At 34.7% G+C, this 24,852-nt stretch overlaps 2 long non-coding RNA genes across 7 annotated transcripts in view; one reads left to right on the top strand and one right to left on the bottom strand.

The window, feature by feature from the left end:
• Positions 1 to 13,467, bottom strand: part of LOC144222089 (uncharacterized) — a 110,099-nt gene extending 96,632 nt beyond the window's left edge. For all 3 annotated transcript variants that reach the window (XR_013332287.1, XR_013332290.1, XR_013332291.1), the window contains exons 1-2: positions 13,088 to 13,467; positions 7,068 to 7,162 (exon numbers count right to left, since the gene is read on the bottom strand). This is a non-coding gene — a long non-coding RNA (uncharacterized LOC144222089). The remainder of the gene's footprint in view (positions 1 to 7,067; positions 7,163 to 13,087) is intronic.
• A 151-nt stretch (positions 13,468 to 13,618) lies between these two features.
• Positions 13,619 to 24,852, top strand: part of LOC144222087 (uncharacterized) — a 38,585-nt gene continuing 27,351 nt past the window's right edge. For 3 of the 4 annotated variants that reach the window (XR_013332284.1, XR_013332286.1, XR_013332283.1), the window contains exons 1-2: positions 13,619 to 13,819; positions 18,847 to 18,879. This is a non-coding gene — a long non-coding RNA (uncharacterized LOC144222087). The remainder of the gene's footprint in view (positions 13,820 to 18,846; positions 18,880 to 24,852) is intronic. The other variant, XR_013332285.1, reaches the window with a different exon arrangement.

Genomic DNA, 24,852 nt, shown 5'->3' with positions numbered 1-24,852 from the left:
GAATTTAAAATTTTGATCACATTATAGAAGTTAGAAAATTTTCAGCTGAAGTTGATAACCAGTTTTCTGATCCTTATACAGCACAATCACAGATTATAAACACCCAGTAACATTTACATATTTCAGTCCAGAGTATTATCATCAGCTTTAAATATTCACTTTTCTATTACTATTACCTCCCAAAGTTTAAAAGTCAAATATGTAAGTGCAACTAAAACACAAAATTCAATGTCTAACTTGGAGCATACTCAGCTTCTAGAGGACATCATATAATTTCAGATATTTTAAGATAAATTCAAGACATACCTCAAGACTGAACAATCTCTCACACACATACACACGTAACATGTATACAACTGCAAAATCTAAAGATCCATGTATTACTCAATTCTAAGAATTCTACTGTAAATTAGTATAAATACAAAGCTTAAGTTGGAGTTTCAAATGCATAAATAACTGAAAATGTTAGGACTGATGGCCATAACAAAAGAAAATACTATTGTGAAACTGCCTGAATTCAAGGGTAAATGGAAGAGCAGGGATAAGAAAAATTGTTTCCAAGGGTGTCCTTTATTTATAAGAGTAGAAGTATTAGTTCTATTACTTACAAGATACAGAACAAGGAGTATAAACTCATCCATGCTTTTAGGAGCATTCTAAGTATACATCTTACTGTAGAAGACCTTCACCAAAATTAAGATAGTACTTTTTGATGTATTTGAAAAAATATTTCAAATCCACAGGAAAATCAAGACAATACCAAAATGAATCCCCACATCCTAACCGTGGCCCTCTCATGGAATTCTAATATTCTGCCATGCTTATTTTGCTCTATGTTTTTTTTTTTTTAAAGAGAAAAAAACTACACATTTAAGAAAAATAGTCACTATCTAGAGAAAAAATTTTAAAATTCTTAAGTGATCAAACCCTTCTGTTTTTATCAAGCATAGGTCTAACATAGGTATACTAAATGTACCAAACAAACAGAAAAGACTAAAATTTGCCCCAAGGTACTTGAACAAAAATAAAGCTCTCATAAAACAGATTTTCCTCACATGATTGAGGAAATAACAAGACTTAATCTAGAACGACTGTGGTAGAGATGATAAGATTCAGAAGTAGTTACTGAACTTAAATCCATGATGACCAAAGAGGGGTGGGGAGCAGAAAATATAAATGGTTTATTGATGTGAAGAATCCTCCCCCACTTCATTTTGGGCAGTGCTCCTCACATGTGGTGCTTCTAAAACAACTCACGTGGAGCTTGTAAAAAGTACAAATTCCTGAGTCCCAGCTCCAGAGATTCGGATTCTGCAGGGCTGGAAAAATGCTTTATTCTAAGTTATTCTGGTACAGGTGGGCCATAGATACTTTATGTAGTGATTCATAGTAAAAACAAGGTGTTTTTAATATAAAGGATTATGTAACTCACTTTTTTGATTAAGTGTAGGTAACTAAAACATTACCTGTTAAATTATATCAAATACATTAAAGGAAAAAAGTAATTCTAGTATTAGTAAATAAAAAAAAAAAAAAAAAAAAAAAGTTTATTCAATTTATGGTCGAATACATTTGATTTCACATTAGATTTGGTTTTGGGCTCATTTATCATTTCAGACAAAACTAAGCACTTACTACAACAGAGCTTGTTTCAATGGTTATTAGCAGGAAATTCATATTCTGAGTTTACCGTGATTGGTAGGAATGATCAATTGTAATTTAAACTTTTTTTTTTTTAACATTTTATTTATTTCTGAGAGAGAGAGACAGCATGAGAAAGGGAGGGTCAGAGAGAGAGGGAGACACAGAATCTGAAACAGGCTCCAGGCTCTGAGCTAGCTGTCAGCACAGAGCCCGACGCGAGATTCGAACCCACAAATCGTGAGATCATGACCTGAGCCAAAGTTGGCCACCCAACTGACTGAGCCACCCAGGGGCCCCCATCATTTGTAATTTTAATAAAGATGAGCAGGGAAAAACTATGATCACCTTTTAAAAAGGATGCTACTGCAAATGTCAAGACTTTAAATTGGGACATTAGGGTTACACAGGAAAATAAAATGTCATTTGTAGTTTTCTTCCTAGAAACTACAAATGATATCTGACCTTTAATAGAAATCTAACATTCACTTTCCTGTAACTATAACCTATTGGAATTAGATACAAATGGTGAGAAAAATGCACAATATTTAGGTTATTCAAAGCTATGCAAATTCAAATTCTAAAAATAAAAAAACACCCTTCTGTATCATTTGATATTACAAAGTCCAAATTCCAAAAGATTTAGAATAATCTTAACTTTCAGATATAAAACATTATTTTAATAGTAAGAAAAAGTAAAGACTTAATGAGTTTCCACTTGCAGCCTGCTTTGTCTTTCGTTAAATACAACACTAAGTAGTAAGGGGTATTCTTTTTAGTTATAGTGAAATCAACAAGAATTTGGCCTTGTTTGTTTAGGCTGGGCTATAAAACAAAGATATATATTGGCTCAGAATATGGCCCCAAAGTGAAAGAAAACACTTCTATGTGGCCATAGTCAACTTCTCTTTTCTTAATACAATACATAACTTGGGTTATCAGCAACTAATTATTAATAATTTTTTCCCATCTACCAGCTTAAAAGTGAAATACATGAACATACCATCATACTTCCAGAAACAAGACCGTTTTCCATTCATACATGAAATTAGCAAAACAAAAATTAAGTACCTAAAACCGGAGAATAAATAAATAATAGAAAAATATAGAAGTCCAAGGACTATAAGCAACTACTGTTCTCTTTGTGCGGCTTTGGGGAAAAAGTACCTTTTTGTCAAAAAATCTATTTATTTTACTATATATGATAGTTGGGCCCTTCCTACCTGGTCTGTAAAAACTGGTGGGTGTAAGCTCCTTTAGCCACCATTATTTCATACAGATGCTATTCTGTACAACAGCTGGCAAGCAGCGGCAATCTCCCAGCCCCTGCTCCCAGCTGTAAAGGACAAGAACAAGGGCTGTGGTGATACTTGTTTATTCATTGTTGCTGCTGCTGCTGCTGCTGCTGCTGCTGAAACAGCAAGCTAAGAAAAGCATATGCAACTGACCCAGAGGACAAAAATGGTTCCTGTCCAACCTACCTATCAGGTTTGCTTACATCACTATATAATACAATTATTTAAGAATTTTTTTTCTTAAAAAGTAGGATGGGAAGAGAAGACAAAATTAGTGTTTTGATTAGAAGGTGAACCTATAATGTAACTAAGAAAAAAAATTAATGACACATGCTATGATCTTCACCTCCTAGGTTAGATTTAACTGCTCAATTATCAGAATTCTCAGAAGAATTTTAACCAGGTTTGCCATGAATTCATAAATTCATATTATCTTTCCTATCCATTCTCCTGGAAAATAAGAAAGTATTTGAAATTTAATCAAGAAATGAAATTATATTTTGCTTATAAAAAGCTCCAGGCTCCCAAGTTCCACATATCTAATCATCACCATATGTTTGACATCAGACCCTATTAACAAAGAAATAAGATTTTAGCCCATAAAGTTTCTTTTTCTTTTTACAGAAACTACAACTATTAAGAAAATTTCTACATATAATTTACCTACTTTAAGTATGTAATAGGAAGCTAAAAACTCAGTAAGTACATATTATCAAATGATGAGTTAACAAATAGAAATATTTGTTCTGTCAAATTATCTTTAAATTTAAATGTGATACTATTTATGGACTTAAAACTTCAACTTTAAATGCAATCCTGATCTTTTAATGCCTTAAGCAAGTTTTAATTCTGAAAAATGTTTACAAAGTCAGGAAAATTAGGACATCTATAAATTATTTTTTAAAATGCTAGGATTGGCTAAGTTTAAGTAAGATCTAATCAAGAAGGCTAGTTTGGGATTTATTAAAACTTTCAAATATCTAAAATTCAGATCATAATATTTTGTGGGGAAAAAAGGGAAAAATCTAATCCTTTATTTTTATCAAAACTGAAAAACAACTGTTCTGCTTAGCAGCAGTTCAATAAGAAATAATGCTAATAAAAATAAGAGAAATAATTCTGAGGATCACACGGTAACAAAAGTACTAAATACATTTATTATGAAAGCCAAACAACAGAAAAAACTAACACAAATATCAAAAAATTTAAAAATTAAGACACTTACAAAACAGTAACAAATTAATAAACTATTAACCAGTGGATAAATCAGTTTCTGGAACTCCACATGCTACATGTTTCTCTTCCAAGTGACTCTACTCATGAAACAGAAAAGTAAAACTAAGCCAAATCATACATTAATAAAATATCAGAAGTGTGGTTTGGTGTTAAGAACTGAAATTTTACTTCAAAATGATATTTAATGAAAAACTTAAATCTTCTTGTTAAATATTGCTTTTTGAAAACGTTTATCAGAAAATAGAATTCTAAAAGAAAAAATAGACCAAGAATATGTTTTATTGGTCAAGAAACACCACAAAATACACATATACAAAACTGTCTCAAATAAACATTTAAAAAATTTATAATTTATTCTTTAATGAATCCTCAGCAACACTACAAACCACAATAAAAAAAGGCTGTTACAGCTGAGAAACTGCTTAAAATATGTTGTCCTTATAAACTAGAATTATCCATTAATGACAATGAATAATTTCAAGTACCTAAGTGGACATGTTAAATTACCTCTATTCTAGTTTATCCTAATAGTCTTTCCTTGCTAAGGATAAGTATTTAAAAAAATAAGACAGTATAACTATATTTTAGGAACAATTAAGAATTTTTCCTGAAAATGAATGTTATTTAAGCCAGAAAATAAATACTGTACAAATAAGTCTATCAGTTATAAAAAACCATAGTAAATCCTTTCCCCCAAATCTTGACATGACAAAGTGTACTTACCAAGGCTTAGATATAGATAATCAGGATTGCAAATTTAAAACACCTAAAATCCTTAGAAAATGTCCTTTCAGGGTTAAAGGACAGCCAATCACACATAGCAGTAAAAGCCTTTATTGTCTTCTATAATAACACACACTACTAATTAGGTTAAAGTTTCTTATCCTGTAAGAGCTGACCAGATACAAGAAAGCTATTAACATTTGCATCAAGTCTCTCAGATGTTAAATTATTTACTAACCTAAAATTTGAAAGTTTATAAGCCAGTACATATATGTATACATATAGAGACAGAGAAAGAGATATGATTTTATGATGCTAAATATTTGTGTCCAAACAATAAGTTTTGAGAATTTCAAAGATCATAAATCATAAACTCTCTAAATTGGAAACAACACTGTGGATTTATGTCTTTATCTAAAATGTGAACTCAAAAGCTATCACTCTTCCTCCATTTAACAATAGGCAGTGTGTAGGGGCGCCTGCGTGGCTCAGTCAGTTAAGCATCCAACTTCGGCTCAGGTCATGATCTCATGGTTTGTGGGTTCGAAACCTGTGTCTGGCTCTGTACTGACAGCTCAGAGCCTGGAGCCTGTTTCAGATCTGTGTCTCCCTCTCTCTCTCTGACTCTCCCCTGCTCATGCTGTCTCTCTCTCTATAAATAAATGAAACATTAGAAAATAATAACTAAAAAAAATAGGTGGTGTGTAAAGATATCTGGATTTGCTTTTATTTTTCAGACATTCAGAAGCCGTATTTTCCACTTTTCATCTTAATGTTTTCTAATCTGAAAATCATTGGTTAAGTGTAAGGGGGGAAAAAGTTGTATTCATTTCCATCCTATTCACACTAAGCTGCTTTTTCATAACATTCTCAAATCTAAGTTATGAAGACATTCTATACCCTGTATTTATCTCCAACAGTACAGTGACACCTTATAGTATAATGACATCAATATGTGAACTTCACCCTTATTAAGCTGATTTCTATTAAATTTTAATATTTTATTTAGCTTTGTTAATGGATTCACATTCCTGGATTATCTATCTAATATCTTATAATAATTACTGAATATTAGTTTTTTAAATATTTTGTTATGTACCTCAATGGTGAAACACATTAGAAAATTTGCTTTAAAATAACTGAACATTATTTAAACATACAAGCAGTTACAGGACAATTACACTCATAAGACTAAATTACACTTTTCTTAAGAAAACAAATCTTTGCTATCTCCTGTATCTTAGGCATATAAAGTAAATATTTTTAGTAAAAAAAAATTTAAAGAAAAATTCATATGCTCTATTTTAGTAAACCTCATTCTAGCAAATAATTAAAAAAACCATTATGGTTAATACTTTATCATATGATTTAATATTTTTACCATGCCAAAATTAACCAATACTTAGTTCAGTTCTGTTCATTGTTCAGTAAGTTCATTTTCATTATCCCAGGTCACTGTTTAGAAAACAATCAAATTTTTATTAGCTAAGTATCTGAAACCTTAACAAAACTACAAAAATCAAAGAAAATATACTAGAAAAGTGACTCTGTGATAAAGTGTTTTGGAGGTAAAAATAAGTGGCTGGAAGTTTTGGCATTCTACATTTTTATAGTCTGTAATTTTTGATATGAACAATTAAAATATTTTACTCAAAGTGTCTATGAGTAAGATAGATACTAGTTTCAGCTGAAGAAAGCAGGTTTTTCAGTTTCAACCAAAATGCCACTTTTAGTTAGGATGGTATTTGGAATACTTTAAATTCTCTTAAATTAGTCTCATTAATCTTATCTAATCTTGTAGTCTCTACTTATCATTATACCTGTCAAACAGCCAAGCACCAAATTCTATTTGTTTTAAACCTTCCATTTTATGAGATGAAAAGTGTACTACTTAATTCCTTATATACCAGTATAATAACCTTAAAAAAAAAAGGAAAAATCACTATATATCCTTATTTTTAGAATTCAGTTGGAATCTAATAAAAGATGATGAGAATAGCAATTATATAGGTTTTAATAAGAGAAACCTACCTTGGCCACTTCACAGATTTCTGTCTATTAATAAATCCTTATTGATTTTAGCTCACCTAAAAGCTCTAGCTTTACTAACAGTCTAGTCCAATTATACTGCAAAGATATGAAATAGTATGCTTTTAAAATTCATTAGTATACCTTAATCTCCTATCATGTTCCAATGCATTATGTGAGTGTTCAATCAGAGAAGTTAGGTTGTTCTCCAGAACTGGCTCTCTCCTAAAGGTCAAAACCTGCAATAAAAATGTCATGTATTATAGCATGAAGACACTCAACAGATTTCCGCCTCCTGCAGTTCCATAGTTGATCCCTGAACACGAAGGTAAAAATCTTCAAAATGACCCCAATCTTGCCTGTGTTCAAAGAAACGTTAACTTGAAAATAATGTTTTTTAAACAGAAATAACTTGATTAGAAACACCTGTGATATGCTTTATCATCTGAAGCCTCTTCAAACAAATCAGATTAATATGTTTCTGCTTTCATTTCTCTTTAGGGCATTCATTTTCAAAGTTGTGTGTGTGTGTGTGTGTGTGTGTGTGTGTGTGTCTAAGTGTCGGAGGACTGGTAAAGGGGACTATAAGGAAAACATCAGAAATACAGTTTGTGTTTCTAAAACCCATAAAATCCAGTTAAAAGAACTACTCGAGACAGAGATCAATTTTTAACTACCTTTCTCCCCAAATAGTCAAACATTTTAATGATGACAGAAATTACTATTCTTAAGTTTAGTCTTTTGCCATGCCCGAGTGAACAATTATACTGATATTTCCAAATACTTTAAGACATTACAGTTCCAACAGAAAAAAAAATTAGAATTAACTTTTTATATAAATTAAAACATTTATAAGTAACAAGTAGATGACTATTTGGCCAATGGTTTTTAATATTTCCATGCAGATGTTGTGTAACCAAATGTATAGAGGTGGCTTCTTCATTTGTTTCACCTGAATCTTAATGATTTAATGGCAATTATATAAAAATATAAAGCTGTTAAATTACCATAGGTTTATAACGTACTGTATGTTAACCATAATGCTCAGTTTTCTTTTATTTAAGAATAGCTTAGGAAAATAAATGAAAACCAAAAAACCTTTATTCCTCTGCTGCCAAATATTTAACAACAAATACCACACATTCGTAACTCACAACACCAATCTAAATACCATGGCATTTCGAAACATTAAAATCATTTCTACATCATCTTCCTCAAAAGATACAAAGGTTTCTATATTTGAGTGCTCTGAAAATTAAGGTATCACAACTTTAAAAATCACAGAAGGAAAATAGTAGAAACCAATACATACTCTATGCCAAATGTTAAGTTTTTAAACACTGGGGAAACAACAAATACTAGATAATAAAGAACAAAAGAGGTTTGGATAGAAGAAAAATTAAGCCAAATGTGTATGAGAAGAAAAAAGATGTAACCCCCCAAATAGTAAAACTCAATGTCAAATATATTACAAAGTAGTTAATTATTTGTACTTAAAATCCAGTGCAAAATTTTTCCAGTGCAAAGACTTTTAAATGAAATAAGACAGCAATGAAAAAAGTATATTAAACTTTCATAATTAGATAAAAAATATTAAAAATAAAGTTCATATGTATACTTAATATCAGTTCTGATATTTGAAACTTGTCTTTTTAAAAGGAGGTCCTTTAAAGCATCTCTAAGACAGACAACCGGGAGGAAAAAGGCAAAGGAAAATCATTTCCCTAAAAGAAAGCAGTATTTATAGGAAGGCTCTACAGTCATTTGTATATGCAAATAATCAGACAAAAATATAAACGTTTATTAGTAATGTGAAATTCTAAAAGTGATGTTACTCACATTAAGACAATCACGACTTTAACGTCTAATACTATCACTAGCAAAAATGACTTAATCTAATTTTTGACACTTATTTCAAAGTGGTAGTTTATTACTGATTTACTTTGGTCTTAAGAGAAGTGGGGCTACCAAATTTCAGCAAGTCACAGTTTGAGTCTAATTACATGCCAAATTAGTTGCCTGGCCACAGTGTTTCTGAGTTTGCTAAATAAAAATTAGTGACAGTAAGAAATAACAAAACCACATGTACATGAATACTCTGGTATGACAATTCTTTCTAAGATGTGTTTTCTAGTTATAATCAGACCAATAATCTGTTTCTTCTAAAAAAGGGTTAAAAAGAAATCAATGTGGGAATTATTAAGCTTCACTAAACAAAAGAAAAAAAGACAAAAGCCAATTTTAGGCAAGTAATTTTAAAAAACGAGAGACAAATTTTTATAGAATAAAATCTCAAAATAGTGTGTCTAATTGATTTTTTTTAATTGGAGAAAGCTTATGTATCACGTAGAAGAAATAACTAGTACAGTCTCTGAGCATTTTTTTTCTTGTAAATCAAATTAACTGACCAATATTGAAGTATATTGTTACTGCATGCCAGTAAACAGAAATAAAAATATACATATCTTCACAAAACAAAAAAAAAATGTAGTACACAAGGCATGAGGAAACAAGGGATTCAGAATATGAAAGCTATTTTGAAATTTTCATCCTCAGTTCCAGTTTTTGATAACATTGAAAGTGATATTAATCTGATTAGAAAAAAACGTAGTGTTACATGCAAACACCTGAGGCTACGTTTTGTATATGTACAACTAAGACAAGTTAATAGCATTAAAGCAAAGTCTAAAATTGCACTTTTATTTGGAGTTTAAAAAAAAAACTATGAAAGGCAAACAAATGAGTATCAGTGCTACCAGGACTTCTCTAGTTCCCTCTTACCTTACCTTCTCTAGTTCCCTCTCCCCCATGTTATATAAACATAGCTTTAAAAAGAATAGAGCTACTGGCAACACCTTTCCCCACCATTGTGTTCCAGTGGTAATATAGGACTTTTCTGGTCCTTACAATAGAAAATAAATGAGAATTATCAATTTCTACAAAGAAATATGGGTAACACACATAATAATAATATACAAATTGAAACTCATACCTACATGGCCACAAATCTAAAAACCCATCACATAAAAGGGAAAATATTTTAAATGCTGTCAATTTTATTTAGGTGCTAGTGCATCCTCGAGCTTTAAGTGTAATATTTTAAATAAAGGAGTTCTTCACTTCTTTAAAAAGTGGCTTATTAAATAAAACAATCCATCATCACCCCCCAAAACAAACAAAAAGCCCCATAAACCAAAGCACTAAAAAAGTATGGTTAAATTTAACCAGCCTGGTGGAGTTTAAAGCCTTTTCCTACCCCACCATCAAAAACTCTCCAAGTCACATAATAATTTGAATGAATATTAAAGCCCCAAACCCAAAATAAGAGTTAAAAAAAAAAAAAGTAAAACCTGACAGTTCTGTATCATAGGTAAAATTACACTTACAAGAGAAGTGGAGTCTGCTACAACTTAATTAAGTCAAATTTTATAGAGGATAATTAGCACCTTTCATGAAATTTTCATGAGATAATTCAAAATAAATAGCTTTGAAAAAAAGGTAATGAACAAAGATTCCACAACTGCAATGTTTGCTATGAAGGCAATACAAAATAGCATTATTTATAAACTCAGCTATTTCACTCAACATAAATTATATTTATAGCCCTACAGAGATTTTAAAAGTCGTGGGATCTTTTCATTTGAAGGTTTTCTAACAATGCATATTTGACCTAATGTTAGAATAGAAACTAAGTTCAAAATTTCAACTGCTATTCATAAAAGAACATTAATTTCTATTAAATAAAAAAAATCTTTTAAAAAGCATCTACAGTTATCTTGTTTATCACTGACTTTACCGATTTGCTTTGAAAACCACACCCGCCTTTTATCAAGATGCAATTAAACGGAATGACAAGCTTGGTAATAAATAGAAATATATTGACGGCTGTCTCAACCAACATTAAACAAAAATCAACTGAAAACCAACCAAGTAAGACACAACACACCCATAATGTAGGCAATATATTTTTTCACAGTGAATTTACCAAAGGAATGAAATCATACATAGGCACCTGTGCATACTTACCTGTTTTATTGTTTAAGTGACACAACGTAAATTTCTTGTAAATAAAGTTTTAAGTTCACAGCAATGGCTGAATTTGCAAAACCTATGTATTGTAAGTTACATGTGGAAAATAAATTTAAATACATCCAATTTTTCTGGACAATGTGAGGAGGCTCATTCCTAAGAAATTTAAAGTTTCTTTTCATCAAAATAAAAGAAACAATTCTCCCGTAATCTGCACTGAAATATGTAGTTTAAACTGAAAAATTTCTGCCTAAGAAATAAAAAAACCTAGATCCTACAGTCAGTTTTTAACCAATAGATAACAGGAGCAAATACATAAAAGTCTTGCAATTTCAGCCAACAGAAATAAAATTTTTGCGAAAACTGCCTCCTAAGTTTTACTTTTAATATACATTTCAGAACTGTTCGAAAGTCCTTTATGAAAGAAAAAAAGATTAAACACCAGCTTTCCACCCCCCCAAACTCTCCGTCTTAACGTTTCTTAACTATTTCCGTGGTTCTCTAAAAGTATTTTTCGGAAAGTAGAGAATTATATCTAGTGTTCAACATTCAAACCCCCTAGTCCCGCTCCCTTCCAGCCAATCAGTGGGTAACAAGTCCGGTGTTTTGGGAGCTCCGTTAGACACAATTTGAAAAACATCACATTGCGCTCTCCTATTCTCCTCGGGGACAGATTCTAAGTGAGGGCGGGTCCTCCAGTCTTTACAGAAATAAGAAATCAATCAATCGTTACATCAATTCCAAGGGGGGAAAACCCTTTAGGCAGGTGGTCCCAAAGAGTGTGCTACTGCGGTTCCCAGAAAGCGTTTTTCCTCTTCGCGAACAATTGAATAGCTGCTGCAAAACCCATCTCCTGCATATTCGCAACCCAGAGCCGCGCGCCCCACACGCAAAACACACCAGCAAAGGGTTAATCAGCGGTGCCTTCCGCGCAGAAAAAGACTCAAAACCGAATAGATCTTTAATGAATAAATTTTACAAAGGCCATTATTTATAAAGTACTACTTAAAGCCGTAACGGGCTCAAATCATTCAAGAGTTGTCGACTGAGAATTGGTAGAAACTACGAGGTTAAAAAAAAAAAAAAAGAAAACCACTGAAGGGAAAGACAAATAACAGTCCTCTTCCCTCCGCCTCACAGTCCAGAGCGTTCCCGAGAAAAGGTGGGGATTGCAAAATTACCGTTCAGCTGTCCGGGCTAAGACAGTTCGTGAGGAAAACATCAATACAGTTTCACAGATTGCTTTTTTTTCCCTGCGATATGTTTCAAAGACTGGAGGAGTCTTCTGAGAAAAGTGCAACTGGGAGAAGGAAATTGCAAGCTCGAAGTCCTATTTTCACCCCCCCCCCATTAGAAACAACACCGTGAGAGCAAAGGACAAAAATCCCGAGCAAAAAGCGAAAGTCCAGCATCTTTCCTAGGAGCCCGCTGAAACCTCAAAAGTCTGCCCCCGCCCTATCTTGCCCAAATTGGAAAAGCCAGACACCGTCAGGGTTACCCCAGCCGGGACCGAAGAGCGCAGAGCCGTAGGGCTACGTTGTGAAACTCACATTCCCGAGGGCACCTCAAGCTTCAGCGTCTAAAACGATATACAGTGCTGGGTCCCGCGGACCCCAGGTCCGCACGACGGACTGGAGGCACCCACTATACTCCTGGTCCTTAATTTTCCACCGACCTCAAGTTTCATGTCACGAGAAAACGGCCGTCAGCGGGCCGGGAAAACTGCGATTAAAGACGGCTCGTTCGGCAAGTGGGGGAGGGGACCCTCCTCCCCTCCTGTCAAGGAGCCTCGGCCTACGGAGCCCCGCCGCGCCCCGGGCCCGGCCCCGGGCGGGGGGTCCCGCTGACAGATCCGCTGGGCGGCGGCTGCTCCGACGCAGCCCGTCAGCGTCCCGCTCAAACTGCAACTCCCCTCCCCCCACACCCCCGTCTCTCCTAGCTCCCGCCACATTCCGCCCGCCGCCGCCCACTCGCAGACACTCAATTACCCCCAACCCCATCTCCTCGCATTTTTAGCAATTAAAATGAGGGCGGACCCAGTGCCCACTCCCAGCACACCCCCCCCCCGCCATCGCCTGACTGTCCCACCGCTGCCACCTCCCAGGTCCCGCTCTGTTACTTCTTCAGGTTCTTACCGTCTGCGCCAACCCTGGCGAAGCTCCGCGGGTTGCCTTTTGCACTAAGTAATTTTTGGCAAATTTTTAAGTGATTTTTCGGCGGAGTCCTAGTGGCGCTATAATCTCGGACAGGTTATCCCTTCTCTCCCGCTAGATGGATGAGATCAGGCATCACTCGAAAATGGCGCCGAAAGCGCTGAGGCTCCTCATTCAAATTCGTTAGAGCCAACCCCGCCGCCCCGGGGCATGCCGGGAACGCGGGCTGCCTCCACAGCTGTCAATACCGCCTCCTAACCCTTCTCTGGCTTTCCCGACACTTCTGCGCATGCGCAAACTCCTACCCCCAACCTCCGCGCCTTGAACATGCGCAGAATCGTCGCTGTTCGCCGCTCTCGCTTTGCTTCCTCAGTCTCTCCTCCGACCTCCTTTCTTGCGCGTGCGTCCAGCTTCTTTGCTCAGCCGCGGACGTGGAGGAACTGTGGGGACTGTGGGCCCGAGGGTCCATAGATGACTTGTCAGTCGATAGGCATTTATTTTATTGTTCGAAGAAAACAAGTAAGGGTGCAGCCTAGACGAAAAGAAAAATGTTTTATTGCCAGTGTTTAAACTACTAACAACGGAATGTGTCTCTGAGACCATGTGTGTGGATACACGTGTACTTAAAACAGCCCCGCCTGTGTGTAGAGCACTTGCTGTTTGTCAACGCTTTACAGGAACTATTGCACTTAAGCCTCAGAACAACTTTATGAGGTAGGTACTATTATTATTATCGGTTTGCAGACCAGGAAAGCAAAGGTCAGAGAATTTAAGTAATTTGCCCAAGGAGGTACAGGTTGCAAGCACGTGGATAAATCCGCATCTGTCAGATACTGGAACCTGGGGTTCTTTCTTGCTGTGCCATCCAACCTGAGCACACACAGGGGGCGTGGTTTCCCCTGCTCAACAAGTAAGTGTGTGTGTGTGTGTGTGTGTGTGTGTGGTGTGGGCGTCCGCGCGCTCTGAAGGATTACTTAAGTGTTGGAGCCCTTGTCGATTCTAAGCTGCCTGTTTCGAAGGCGCTTTCATCGAGTACAGTTTCTCTCACAGTCTCACTTGTTCTTAAAACATTCTGCTGTTTTAGGGAGGTGACTGGGTAGTCTTTGGGTATCACTTAGGGTGATTTTTTTTTAAAGGGTGGTAAGGGAACTGAAACTATCGAAGACGGGTTTCCATTGTGCGGCACATTAATAAAGTGATAACAGCTAGATACCACGTACTGACTGCGGTACTGTACTTTGGGTTGGCACGGAGCTAAATAAAGGCTTTACGGATTGATCGTGTTTACTCCTCAAAACACTCCAATTATGTAGGTATTATGGTCATTTTATACACGAGGACACCCGACACTCAGATTAAGAAATCTGCCCCTAAATCTTGGAACTAGTAAGTAGAAAGAAGCACAAAACCTAAGTAAATCTGTGTCCATGTCCCAAAGCTGGGCGCTAAGATAGGACAATGATTGGTGATAAAGTTGTCAGTATTTTAACACCTTCTTTAGAAAACTCTTCTAAGCATTCATATGCTTGGGAGAGTTATCCTCCCCGCCACCAAGCTGGTTAAGATGAAAATGTAAACAAAACAATTGCCATTGATCCTAAATTGTTACATTTTAAGATTATTTTTGACTGGTTAATTTTTTCCTGATCCCAAGTGATAATAACTTTTCTAAAAAATCCAACAGTTTAAAATCTGGGGCATTGCTACATTTTTTTCCAGTTTTTGTTGCAAAACAGCTTGTGATGAACCTTAACTGTAGGAGTATACAAAAACATATATCATTGTGAGGGTTAAAGAAGACGATGAATATTGCAGGTGCCTGAAGTACTAAGAAGGAAATAGCAGAAGGCTAGCATGATTTGCATTATTGAGGTACAATTGGAAAAGAAATGGATTTTAATAATTTGAGATCAAGAAGTAACATTGCAAAGTAGTATGTTTATCTTACAGCTCTGGTGTTTCTGTGCACTGATTAAGTAGGTGGACTAGAACTAAACTGCCTGGATTTGGATATCAGCCCTGCTACTTCCTAGCTTTATAAGTTACTTTTTCTCAGTTTGATCTTTTGTAAAAGGTGTAATGCTAGTATCGCATTGGGTTGTAAGGATGTAAATGAGGTAATATAGTAAAGGCGTTTTAACAGTGGTTGGTATATTACTAAATGTTAGCTACTGTTGTCAGTAATTAACACTAATCTTTTAAAAAGGTTCTTGTGTTTTAAAAAAAAGCTAAGTTAGTACCAATAGGAGTTAAACATTTGTGTTCAAAAGCCCCTTAAAATGATAAATCAGCCCGACAAACTATTTTTGCCAAATATGAGTAACAGTCTCTGCTAGAGGAATAAAGATGTTAATTGTTTTATCATTCATAAGAGGAATATATGGAAATGGAATAATTTTATTGCTTTTTCTAATTATTAAAACTAAGAGGGCGGGAAGGGCAAAATCAGGGCAGTATATAAAGTAAAACATAAAGTCAAAACTATCCAAATTTCTGTCATCCAGAGACAAATATATATTCTTTGTTCTTTAAAAATATATCTGTGGTAAGAATTAGCCAGACATAGTCTGGATATTTGAGGAACTTATTTGCACAATTGTACTTGAACTTCATGAACTGGCAAATTTTTGATCTAGCCCCCTTGTAGATATAGAATGTCAAGAGACATCTAAAGTGATGATGTTGGTAAATAACATTTACTGAGTACTTACTGTGTGTCAGCTAAGCATGTATATGCATTTTCCTCTTGAATCCTCATAGTAACCCTTGAGGTTGGTGTAATTTTCTCCATTTTCCACAGACTAAAGTTTATATGGAGGTCACTTTTAGAAGATTTAAGTCCTGTTTTGTTTAAAATACTATTTAGTAAACCAGAAACCCTTCATAATCTGCTCAATTCACCAAAACAGGAGGAAAACAAAATCTAGTAACATGGTTCCTATGCCTGAACAAAAAGCCCAATTGGAAGATGTTTTGAAAATGTCAAATTTTATGTTTGACCACAAGGGGGTGCAAATAATTGAATTGAATTTTAAAGGAAAAAAAAAAGAGTGCTTTTACATCAGATCATCAAATTCACAGGTAAAAACTAGTAAGAAAACTTTCTCCAAACTTTAATACTCCGCATAGAGATATACTTTATGAAAAGAAAAAACTCAATTATTAAGGTACTCAATTAGGGTAGAAGTTTCAGCTGTTTTTCATCTTCAATATGGTGAAGTTAATCAACCCTGCCCCACTCCTTTCCACCGACCCCATTTGAGTCTCTGCATACTCTTTACTTGTCCTAACAGTAGAACTGAAGTCATAATTTAAAATCTGAGGTTTTACTTGCAAACTGGAATGCAGTCACCAGCAAATGAATGGTAAATGTGGGTAATGTGGAGAACAGAGGTTTTGTAATTTCAATGCTTTCTTTCCCTCCTGCTGTTTCTAATGAGAAAGTTACAACTGATGGAATGTTGGCTCAACATATTAACTTATTTAGATTAAACTGTAAAAGCTATAGGTCTGTTCATCTTTTACAAAAGAATGAAGACTTAAAGAAGAAAACATTTTGAACAATAACTTGAAAATTTAGTATACACTGGAGAATGTTTTAAAACCAATATGCTTAGATGGGTCTTAAAGTAACATTTATTTTCCTGTTGGTCTTGCGTCTCTAAGGTGGATTTAATTTTTAAAAAACCTTTTTGCTTAGAAATAATTTTAAATTTACAGAAAGTTCAAAAATAAAAATATACCGAACATTCTTATCATTTGCTTGCTCTTGTGGAAAATCTCTCTCACCACATACATGCGTATTTATATACAATTTTTTTCTGAACCATTTGACTTAACTTACATACATTCTGATCTGTCCCCCATGAATACCTGAGAGTGTTACATTGGACTAATACTTGAATCTACCTCTACATTCCAGTTTTGTAGGTCAATCCTTGTAGCATTTCCCTCTCCAGTATAGGAGCCAGTCTGGTGTCAGGTACTACAGTTAGTTGTCATGACTCTTTAGCTTCTTTTACTTTGGAACATTTCCAGCCTTTATCTTTTATCACCTTGACATTAAAAAAGTTTTTTTTAATGTTTATTTATTTTTGAGAGAGAGAAACAGAGAGCGAGCAGGAGAGGGGTAGAGAGGGCTGGAGACACAGAATCTGAAGCAACTCCAGGCTCTGAGCTGTCAGCACAGCGCCTGATGCCAGGCTTGAACTCACGAACTGCAAGTGTCAAGATCATGACCTGAGCTGAACCTGGACACTCAATGGAGTGAGCCACTCAGGCACCCTTGACCTTGACATTTTTAAAGAATATAGCTTCTCACTCCACCCCTCTTTTAAATAAAATGTTCCTTATTTGGTTTTTGTCTGATGTTTCCTCATGATTAAATTGGGGTTATATATATATTCTCAACTGGACTACTGCACAGGTGATCACTTCTGGAAACACATGATATCCATCTGTCCCTCATTGATGATAATTAGTTTTGATCACCTGGTCCATATGTGGCCTGAATTTCCCGTTGTATAGTTACTGTTTTTTTTTTTCTTCCTGCCAATTAAAAAGCAAATTGTGGGGAAAGATTTGAAGATACATCTTGCTCATCATCAAAACTCCCATTTAAATTTAGAATCAACTATTGCTGATATAATTTTACCATTATGGTTGCAAAATGAGTCCACAAACCTAATACTGTCTCCACATCTACCCATCAGCCCACATAGCATTCTGTGAACAAAGAGCCCTTTCATCCCTATTTATCTATTTATTATCTGCATTAATTTATGAATTCCTGTTTTTTCCATTCTGTATTTTGTTTTCTTGAGTTTTACCTATATTTATATGTGTATATTTTGTATACATTTTTTCTGAATCACTTGAAGGTAAGTTACATCATGACCTTTTACTTCTAAGTATTTAAGTCTGTATTTAATTATTTTAGTGTTTAAATTATCCCAGATTAAGCTAGTAGGAGCACCTTTAGCTTGGGTACTATGTCTTTTGATATGCCTACATCATGCTTTTTTTTTTTTTTTTTTTTTTAGCACTTCCTTACTTTCTAATATAGTAAGATGTTCCATGTTTATCTTGTCCTTAACTCTGCCCCAGCTCTGGAATTAACCTTTTCTCTAAGGAAACCTGTTTCCTGTTAGTGCAGAATGGTATTAGAGACCAAGGCTAGGTATGGTTATGCTAAAAGGTTATCTCTGCTTCTTGGATCTTTCATAAAACTGAATTAGGAAAAAATATACATATATACAAATATATATTATATATATATACACATAAACAAAAATGTGCATATATACAAATGTGCATACATTAATATACACAGGTGTATGAATGATATGGGTTTAATTTTAAGTTATTTTCATTGTAATTATAATTGAGGAGCTATCATAGCAACATTTATAAAGTTCTGAGTGAAGGCAATGAAATCCCAATCCACACAAACCACTCATACAATTTTCATGTTCCCTTTGAGTCAGTAGCTATTTTAAAACGTCATGCTGTGAAACAGTTTTTTTTCTTTTTCCACTTAACATCTGCGAATTACTGTATCATTTTACAGTCTTCATTCTAAATTGCTCTACTACGTCACTAGCAGATTCTACCATTCTTCTATTGCTGGACATTTAGGTTATTTTCAATATTTTCCTATTATAAGAAATTCTGAAGTGAACATTTTTATGCATATACCTTTTCTAACTGACTTTCTTATTTATTTGCTTATTTATTGGAAGATTTCCCAGAAGTAGGAATGCCAATTCCCACAGGTAGGTATGTTTTGATGGGTTTGATATGTTCTGGCACACGGATTTAATCAAACATTTATCAAAGTCCATACCAGAATTGTATATATAGACTGCAGGAAGGAACTGAAAGTCTAACAGAAGATAGATAAATTCTCTAAAAATGATAATTTTATAAATATAGAGTAAGTGTATTCCTAAACCAGATCAGAATAAGTGGCTCAGGAAAGCTTTTCGTAAGTAGAGCTGTATCTTGAAGGGTACCTTGATGGAGCCTTAACTGGACTAGGGTTATTCCAGTGTGAAAGAGAGTGTAGAAATAGGCCAGAAAACATTTTAAACATAATCATTGGAGTGTAACCAAACAGAAGTCAGAATGAACCTGCACGTTCCAAAAAATTTGGGTAGTTTGTGTGATTTGCTACTATGTAGCTTTGGAGGAGTAGGAAAAAGTTCAACCTAATCAAGTGGATAGAGCTTAAACCACAAAGGGCCTTGCGTGTTACCTTTATATTGATCCAATTGAAAAATCTTAAACCTGTGAGTAAAATGATCAGAATTATATTTTAGAAGCTCACTTTAACAAGGATACTGGAGAACAGATTAGAAAATGGGAGAGCAGGGGTGCCTGGGTGGCTCTTGGTTAAGTGTGACTCTTAATTTCACCTCAGGTCATAATCTCATGGTTTGTGGGTTTGAGCCCCCCATCCAGCTCTCATAGCGAGAGAGCCTCCTTGGGATTCTCTCTTCTCTCTCTGCCCTTCCCCCTGCTCAGGCTTTCTCTCTCAAATAAACTTAAATTTTTTTATTCCTTTTAATTTTAAAAATGAAAGCAAGAAAAAGAAAATGTGAGAGTAGTGGTCAGTCCTCCAGAGGCTATTGTGGTATCCAGGCAAGCAATAAAGAGTACTTGAAATAAAGAAGTAGAAATGGGAGTAAAATGAAGTACAAAAGGGATTAGATTTATTTATACAGTATTAATATGTAGCCATTTCTAGGTAACTTTTTAGCACCTCTTCTGTATCATGTATTGTGCAAGGTACTGAGCATATATAAGTGGGGGTGACAAAATAGTCACAGTTCTCCCCTTGTGGTGTGGTCTAGTGAGAGAAACAATGTGTAAGTTAATAGTCATACAAATGACAACTGTGGTAAGTACTTCAAAAATACAGATACAATGGAAGTATACACCGTGGAGACCTACCTAACACTGGAGGTTTAAGTAAGACTTTCCTAAGGTGGGACAGTTAAGCTGAGACTTCAGAATTAGCTAGGACAAAAACAAAGGAAGAACATTCTAAGCAAAGAAAGAACATATGTTAATATCCTGAGCGGGAAGGACGGGTAAATTCAGTGTCCATAGGCTAGAGCGGAATAGCCACTCTAGAAGAAGTTGGAAGACTAAAGAGGAAGTTTAGGAGACTTTGTATATGAGAAGAGTGAGAAGGTGGTTTGTCCCAGGACTCCTAGGTTTCTGGTGTGGGCAGCTGAGTAGCTGTGGGTGTCATTTCCTAAGATAAGGAAACTAGGTTTGATGGATTTTGATATATGAAGTATGGATTTTGAGATGTCAGTGGGCTAAGTACATCCTTCCCATCCTCACTTTATAGATAACTTAATATTAGGATTGGGTTTTATTTAGAAGTCTGGAATTTAGGGAAAGCTATGGTTTGCATGTTGTCTATAGATTTACTCGTTGACCAATGGTAGTTTAAACTATGGGATTGGATGAGGTCACTGAGCTATGCACAATGATAAAAATGTTCAACACAGAATCTTGGAGATCATTGGTAGCTACACAAAAAAATTAATTATAAATATTAAAGACAAATGACAAACTGAAAAATATTTTTAACCCATAAAGCAGATACTAAGTTAATATCCTCAATGTATAAAGAGATAAGTCTATAAGAAAAATAGAGAGGTGCCTGGGTAATGCAGTTGGTTAAGCAGCTAACTCTTAACTTTTGATTTTGGCTGAGGGCACAATCTCATGGTTTGTGAGTTTGAGTCCCGTATTGGGCTCTGCATTCATAGTACAGAGCCTGCTTGGGATTCTCTTTCCCTTTCTGTCTGCTTCTACTCTGCCCTCTCCCTCTCTCTCAAAGATAAATACTAAAAAAAAAAAAAGAAAAATAGAACAGTTAACAAATATACAGTTAACAGAAGAAACACAACAACAACAAAAAAAGAATATTTGAAAAAGCAAAACCTGGAAGTGAAAGTAAAGAAGAGGTTTGTAAGTTTTCATCATCTATCTCATTGTTATAGAATTACTTTTTAAAATCAATAATTGAGGGATGTCTGGGTGGCTCAGTCCGTTAAGCATCTGAATTGGGCTCAGCTCATGATCTCATGGCTCAGGTCATGATCTCATGGTTTGTGGGTTTGAGCCCCGCAATAGGCTCTGCGTTGACAGCTCAGAGCCTGGAGCCTGCTTCAGATTCTCTCTCTCTCTCTCTCTCTCTACCTCTCCCCCACTCGTGCACACTCTCTCTCTCAAAAATAAACATTAAAATAAAGTAAATAAAATAAATAATTGAGGATTTTTTTTTTTTTTTTTTAGTTTATTTCTAGGGGAGAGAGAGAGAGAGACAGCATGAGCAGGGGAGGGTCAGAGAGAGAGGGAGTCACAGACGGAAACAGGCTCCAGGCTCTGAGCTGGCAGTCAGCACAGAGCCCGACGCGGGGCTCAAACCCATGAACTGCGAGATCATAACCTAAGCGAAAGTCGGACGCTTAACCGACTAAGCCACCCAGGCGCCCCAAGGATATTGTTAAGAGACTGGAGGGTGCTAATGGATGGATGGGTCGCACAATTCTTATAAATCTACTTTTTTAAAACATTTGCTTCTCTTGTTCATAAAGAATTAGATCCCATTTGCTAGCATGACTTTAGTGTTGTAATCATTGTCATAAAACTTGAGAGATACGGAGAATTCAATTAGATGATCTTAAGGTATCCAAAGATGCAAAATGAACTAAGTAGTGATGAAAGTTAACTACAATCTTAGTGGTAGGAATTAAATTCCTACCTTAGATGGAGGAATTAAATTATATGTAATTTGAGTTATGTAATATGTAATAATATAATATGTAATATGTAATATGAGTTATGCCTGTAAGATTACCACTTTTGGGGGGCTCTGATAATTAACTTCAGTGCCTGGGATGGTAATCCTAACTTGTTTGAGATGACAGTTTTTACCAGTAAGTCATAGTTTTAACTCCAGAAAGATATAAATCAAATATAGAATGATTTATTAAATCAAGCACATAGTATTATAGCTTAGGAATGATCTATGTATTTTAAGTCCCTGTAATGTTTAAGAAAATTAGGCAAATATCTATTTGAATTAAAAAACAGTATTATGAGTAAGTATTATGGAAGTAGTTAGAACAGATCCATACATAACATTTTCAACTCTGATTTAAGGCTATGGAGGTATAAAGGCTTTCTGCCCCCATATGAAGAATTGTTTTGCTTCCATATTCTTGGGCACAGATTATGAGACTGAACTAAAATTCATTTATAATTAATAATGATTAATATTTACTGAAGTATGAACTTGCCCCTTGCAACCTTTACCAATAAGGATACCTGGAAAAGAATATATCCACTTACTTCAGCTGTCTACTTTCTAAAATTGTGTGAACATTCTGCCTTTAGATGAAATATTAAACATAATGTTTTAGAATATTATTTTTAAGATATTAGAATCATAGAATCTTATTAGCTAAAACATGCCTCTTTGTAAAAGCTGCCACCCATTGTCAAAGTGCCCCCTCCAGCTACTGAGAATAAATAAGTTCCAACCTATGGGTGATAACTTTTTAAATATGACCACTATTGGGGTTCCCAGCTGGCTCAGTCAGAAGAGCATGTGACTCTTGACCTCACAGTCAGGGTCATGAGTTCTACATGTTGGGTGTAGAGATTACTAAAAACAAAGCTAAATAAACTTAAAAAAAAGTAAATATGAACACTATTATCTTTAACCGTGAAGACAACTGAATCCCCATCCTACAGACATCCTTGGTTTCTTTAGTGGCTTCATGATTTTTAAGCCCTTCACCATCTTGTTTTCCTTCTTCTGGTTATGCTGAAGTTTAACAGAGCCCCTCTCAAACAGTGACACATCCAGAACAGTAAATCATATGCCATATATGGTCTGAAATATACCAACCATTAGTTAAGATTTTGTCCTAGCCATTAAAATGTTTATATTTGGAGAACAGTATAAGATAATAAAAAGGACTTATAAATAATAGAGATGGACCTATTGATCCTTTATCAAAAGAAAATTGAAGGGTTTTAACAAACTTTACGTTGGGTTAAACTTAAAAATATTAGAACCCATGACTTTCTCAGAGACTTTATTAACTTAGGATGAGCCTTGTCCTAAAAGTTGAGGAGGGCAAGGAACCAGGAATTTATTATCATTTATTTCTTACTTATTTGTAGTAAATAGAAGTAAAGTTGAGACTCTCTGGTCTCTTCGAGATATGACTGAGAATGTATGACGAGTTGTCTGTGACAGTTGAGCCTCATGCTACATTTTTATTCTTAATATGAAAAAAAAAATTATTTCTTTCCTGTAGTACAAATCTATAGGGAAATGAGGAGAATAAAATATAGCATTCTTTTTTGGCAAAGAAATGCTTATGTGTTTAAAACAAATTAACTTTTTAAGGCAGCTCTGAAGAAGTAATTTATTTTAAATAGGTGAACCATTTACAGCTCTTGTGGGAACACTTTTTCCTCACTTTTCTTCATAGGATTAGGCCCTATGTTTTTAATTTAAGTCCTTTAATTTTTGCTGTTAACATTTAATTTATTTGATGACCCTATACTATTAACTTTTGACCTAGTGAACTCAGGATGGTATATATAGAGTATATATGTAATTTTAACGTAACTCTTAAAGAAAAATAAGAGGTTTGAAGTATCATACATACCATTTTTCCCACTTTTTGGATGATATATTTTATAAACATAGTTTTTTTTTTTTTTTTTTTTACCAATTAGATGTTTACGCCATTGGCAAAACAACTCAAAGCTCATGTGCCTTAACTGCAATATTTTGCAATAAACTGCAAAACTACTCGTATAGTATGGTAGATACAAAGCTTTTTTCTGACAAGAAATTCTTGTAGCATGTGACTAAATCTAATGATCCTCTCATCTTCCTTTAAAAGGAAAGGAATATAAAATTGAAAGTTCCTAAAGTTTAATCCTTTAGATGTAGAAAATGTTAGTACATATAGTTGTTAATTATGATAAAGTTCAAAAGCTTCTTCTAAATCACTTGATATAAAAATACTTTATGAATAACTTTACTTTATCCTTGAAACTAGACCTGTGGACTTACTTTTGAAAAACTCCCTCCAGTTACAAACTACATGTGCATTAAAGAATATTTAAAAAAATCAGAAATGCTTTGGAAGGTACTTCTTCTGAAGACCCCCCTAACAATATACCACTTTTTTCCGTCCTTTCCCAGTTGACAAAAGAAGGCTCTACATTTATCTTTTACGTATTGGTATTATTGAATTACATTCATTTAGCATTATTAAATACTATACTTTGTTCCTCTTCTTCAGGAAAATTGCAGCTTATACTTTGTGGAATATAAGGTTCTATCTTTCAGGCATCAGAAAGCAAAGCAGAAAAGACTCAGGGAGGCAGTGGGACCCCTCTTATCCACCTAGGCTACACTATTATTCCACTAAGCGTAGCTATGAGGATGCCTTCACTTTCATCATTTTGGGAGCATAGATAGGTTGATGGTGTCAATCACAGTAGGATAGGAATAAAAGGAAGCTCAATTTATAGAGAAAACAAAGTTTGTTAGTTTATCTAATTCTGATTTGGTATATGTATATAGGTATGTGTGTGGTATATGGTTTAAAGAAATTCTGGTGAACTAACAAGGTATAAAATTGTATTTCATTATTTAAAATATGAATCCTATTAGTTATCTAACTGTTTAATAT

Source organism: Crocuta crocuta, unplaced genomic scaffold (genome assembly GCF_008692635.1).
Source record: "Crocuta crocuta isolate KB4526 unplaced genomic scaffold, BGI_CrCroc_1.0 scaffold190, whole genome shotgun sequence".
Classification (NCBI taxonomy): domain Eukaryota; kingdom Metazoa; phylum Chordata; class Mammalia; order Carnivora; family Hyaenidae; genus Crocuta; species Crocuta crocuta.
Note: the sequence above shows the minus strand (reverse complement) of the source record. Positions and strands in the feature narration are given on the sequence as shown.